The following is a 5,116-nucleotide window of genomic DNA, read 5'->3' on the forward strand; positions in this document are numbered from 1 at the left end:
GGCAGGTGAACGTATAGAGATTTGAAGATTTGGTGAAAAAAAAACACATTTGTCAAATATAAGGAACGTGCAGTATCTATATCTCCCGGTTATTTTCTAGTTTTACATATAAATATCCCACCCTTTGATGTACAGTGACCAACTTTACCTGGAGCTAATACTGTGCATGCGATATGTTACTCTTACGTTATACCGGACGAATAAATTATTTTCTTGTTTGTAGCATGCATTTTTATTAGGACTATGACATTTTACTCACTACTATCATGCATTTGAAGTAGGGCTGGGTTACTTTACTACAGTGCTTTCGGTGATCCTTGATAAGCTTAACTGATACATATTTTAAGTAACAAGAAGTTACTTCAACTATTAAATTGAAATGTTATAGTAGATAATGTTTATAGTATTACACATGTACTTTAAATTTTGATATATCTGGGTATACGACAATTGCATGCTTGACTGTTCGTTAGTATACCTAAGTTAATATTGATATATTTTAGTCGATAATATAATGATTTATAGTGGAATATTTCAATATTAATTTTGAATTTAATACAATTTTATATTGGGTTACAACATTTTTAAATAATCTTTACTTATAATTCAGGCTAAAAATATATCGGCTTATCTTGAATAAAAGACGAAAACCACACTTTATAAACGTCGTGCATCCGATATGCTTCTCTTGATTTACCTTCATCGGGAATGCTCAAACGGACAAAAAAAAAAGAAAAGCAAAAATTATCTGAGGTCAACTTTGCCTGAGGATTTTGGAACCTCATGCAGTTTCGTAAAATTTCTTATTTTCCAACAGGTAATTTTTAGAATATTTAATTATGTTATAAATCATGTCAGTACCAGAGCACTGACTACCAATTGACAATACCCTCGGGGACTAACAGTCTAGCAGTAGGTGTATTGATTAAATGCTAGTAAACGAAAGTTACATTTTATAAATGTCGTGCGTCCGAAGCACTTTTATGGATTTACCATTTATCAAATACGCTCAATCTAAACATTTGAAAGCCAGAAATGTAGATCAGCAAGAATGTGTAATAAGATACATTGTGTAGAAACTGACCAATGGTCATCAAGCCAAAAGATCGTATTGCAGTGGTTAAGAAAATGCAAATTTCGAAACAAATTAATGGTTTCCTTCGTCTGCTTAAAAATGGTTTTTAAAATAACTTGCCTTTATGCTTTCCTCCTACAACCCCCAAAAAAACAACCAGAGGTTTAACATTTACCTATAAGAATCAAAGTGTAGCTCATGTATTTTGCATTCTATTGGGCAATGCATAAATGAAAAGAGAAACAAGAAGGTGAATTGGGAAATTTTTACTTATTCAGAGTAAAAAAAAAATCTCATATAAAAATAAACAATATATACATTTGTACAACAAGATAATAATGAATGAAAAATACGAAACAATAATACAAAAATACAGAATACAATAGCTTTGCCAAGGAAGGGGTCAACTAAGCCACCAGGAAAGATGTACTGAAAAAAACCTTTCCTACCCCACAAAGGCCAAGCACTTGGCAAAAAATAGAAAATATGAGTTTAATGCATACCCATATGGTAAACGACAGTCATAACTGCCAGATCTGGTTTGATTATTACTCAGTCGGTAAAACGACGAGGGGGTTTTTTAACGACCTTGACTACCTGTGAGTCGGTACGATATAGCAGGAAACCTGAATTTACCACTTTTTCTGTTGAATATAATCGCCTTTTTTGACATATTTCAAATCTTTCACGTAGTCCCTTTTAATTATCGCTACAACTCATTCTGTGAGTGGGGGCGCTGTCTAGATGTGTCCCAGCGGATTAAGGTTTGTGTGTTATATATAGGGTATATATTGATAAGTATATACCTAGAATTTTGCATGAAGATTATATTTAACTGTTATTAGTTCATGTGTTTTATATGAAATATGTAGCAAAAAATTGTAGGTGATGAATACTTATTGCATAACGCTGGGTGTTACATGTATTAAAGGTATAAGTAATTTAACAGTTTTAGCCATTATGAATACTAGTATCATTGAATGTGTTTATAATTAATTGTACGACTTTGTCCCCCGCAGAGCTATAGAAAAACAGTACATTAACGGGTGTTACACGGACTCTTTAGATGATACACGGACTCTTTTTAGTTGTTACACGGACACTTTTTATGAATAGATTCACTCGTGCATGATCAGTGAGTTCATGGGCACTTTAACTTTCAATTAGATTTGAACTTTTTGGTTCACCGACATATTTCCTGTCTTTTTATTAAACAAAATATTTACGTTAGCATCAATATCTTTTTTCAAACATTTTCAGTAAAATACTATTCATATCAGTACACTAAGGGATTAGACATTTAACTTCAAAAACAGGGGGGGAGGGGGGGGGGGGGGTATGGTTTTCTCCTAAAAAAAGATATTTTGATCCCAAATTTTATGAGAAAAATTTACTATGGTCAAGCAGATGACAAATTAATGTTCTGCATGATTCCTGATTTTCCGAATACCGTATAGTGCTAATTTAAACAAAAATATTTGGGTGATGTCGTTGAAAAGTAAATAGTTAATATACTCAGAAAAGAACATACCGCCCCATTTATGAAGCAAAATAATCGGTCAATAAATGTTTTCTTCGATATATGGACATGAATAGTATTTTGGACAGTGCTGAAAGTAAAGAAATGATGATACCGACGTTCATATTTCAATAAAAAAAGACAGGAAATAAGTAAATAAAAATCAAATCTTATCAAAAGATAAAATCCCTATCAACTCACCAATGCACGATTGATCCTATAAAAAAAAAGTGTTCGTGTAATACACGTCCAAATAAGCAGCAAATCTAGAAGAAAATCATTCAACTTATGTCATCAATTTTGGACGGTAAGCTGCGATTGGACCATATAGTAACACGTGTTTAATCCCGATCAACACTTGCAGATCTAGAGACGAGCATGAATTTAAAAAAAAATCAAAGTATATGCCTGAATATATATAATATTATAAATAAGACAAAATCCATTTTTTCATAACATTTCATTCACTAATGAAGTAGGAAATTCATTCTTTTGATACATTTATATTGTTATTGAATTTATATATACATATATATCAGTTGCGGATCCAGCCATTTTAAAAAAGAGGGTTCCCAATCCAGGACAAAACAGGGGGGGGGGGGGTCCAACTATATGTCCCCATTTAAATGTATTGATCGTTCAAAAAAGGGGTGTTACAACCCCCGGGACCCCCACCACTGAATATTGAATTCATGTATTTGGCAACAAACGTGCGATTTTTACGATTTTTTTAAAGGAGGAATGGGGGGATGGAATGGCACATTCTGCATTTTTTCATCAAAATAAAGATCACAGCCTGTTTATTTCAAATTAAATTAGGCCCCCCTCCCCGCTTTCCGTTTCATCCATAAAAATCAAACGTTAGCTTACTTACCACTAAAATATTTCTTTAATATATTACTTTTTTACGAAGTTGCATTTTAAAAAGTCTTAAATGTGTACAACATTCATCTTTTACTTGATATGGTTCTTTTTTATCAAATTATTAGATTCCTGATTTTTTTCTTGTAAAAAACTCTCGGTTGAAGGGAAATGAAAAAAAAAGTGTGTTTATACTATAACTTACATTTACTGCTTTATGGCTATCTAAGTTTCTCAAATGTTTAGTCTTGCAAAATGTATTATTACTTTCTTGAAACGTCGTACAAGTCAGATACAAAACAAAAGTAACAAAAAAACAGGCCGGAAACAACCTGCCGTATAGTTTTTCTGCACTTGTAGTCAGGTCAAGGTCCTCGGCTATCGCCTCGGACCTTGACCTGACTACTCGTGCAGAAAAACTATCCGGCAACGGTTGTTACCGGCCTGTTTCTTTGTTACCTTTGTATTGTTTCTAATACATGTTAGGCGGATATTACATAAAACAACTAAAACCGGTGATCGTTAAATGAAAAGTAGATAACCTTCACCCAAACTCACACTAGATCTTAAAATACGTATTATACAATTAGATAACCAACATTTGCATAATATCTATCCTTCAGGAGTCATAAAAAGTAGTAGTAAACATTCTTAAAATTTCAAAATTCCAGGCCGTAATAAGGTAAAAACTATGTCAATCGGACTTTTTGTGTGATCTATCCGTCAGCCTATAGCAAAGAATCAAACTGCTTATATGTAATGTACTAAGTCGATCAAAGGCAATATTTTGGTTCAAATCATCCCATGATTCAGAGGATAATTTTGAGAAACAGAATTACAACACCGAAAGAAAGGATGCCGAGTGATGAGAAAGGCATCACACTGGTACTCTGAACCAATGAATTGCACATGAAGCAGGTGACATTTTTGTTCATTTTCCCGCGTACTGGACATTGCATAGCATCACCGGAAAAGCTCAAAACTCATAAATAGAATGATACTTCATCAGTTGTTGTATTATGTATATAAATCAAATGAACTACTTGACATAGCTGTAAACTATATTGCCTTTAGATCGTTCGGTGCAAATAAGAATATTTATTTCAGAATTTGTTATCATTCGTATATTAAATACGGCATAAACCTGTATTTTATTCTGATGGTTATATTAAATTTCTGATTGGCCAAAAACTGGGTGTTAGAAGATTCAAGAAAAATACATGTACATTGTACATCTAAAATACCACTTGGACACAAGTCCGGTGCAAATAATGTTTTTTTATTATCTATATTATTCAATTCTTCTTGAATTTAAACTCAAAATTGAATTATGTATGGTTTTATATGATTTTGCAGTCGAGTTATTAAGCAATTATACATTTCTAAATCAATCATCATAAAACAATTCTGTTTTCCCTAAGTAAATAACATTTTAAGATAAAGTTTTAAAGGCTACTTCAAAAACGAACTCCTTGTAATTACAATTTTGTATTTTAGATAAATATTATCAATAAAAGATTGATTGCATTCAATATTTAAAAATTCCTACTTCTATGAACATCTGTACGATTCTAACATGGAGTTGGACTTGGAATATATAAACATTTCAACCATATCAAAAACGATAAAATGGTAATAACATCAATAAATTATCCTTGGCG

The sequence above is a fragment of the Mytilus californianus genome, unplaced genomic scaffold, assembly GCF_021869535.1.
Source record: "Mytilus californianus isolate M0D057914Y unplaced genomic scaffold, xbMytCali1.0.p SCAF_5, whole genome shotgun sequence".
In the NCBI taxonomy this organism is placed as follows: Eukaryota; Metazoa; Mollusca; class Bivalvia; order Mytilida; family Mytilidae; genus Mytilus; species Mytilus californianus.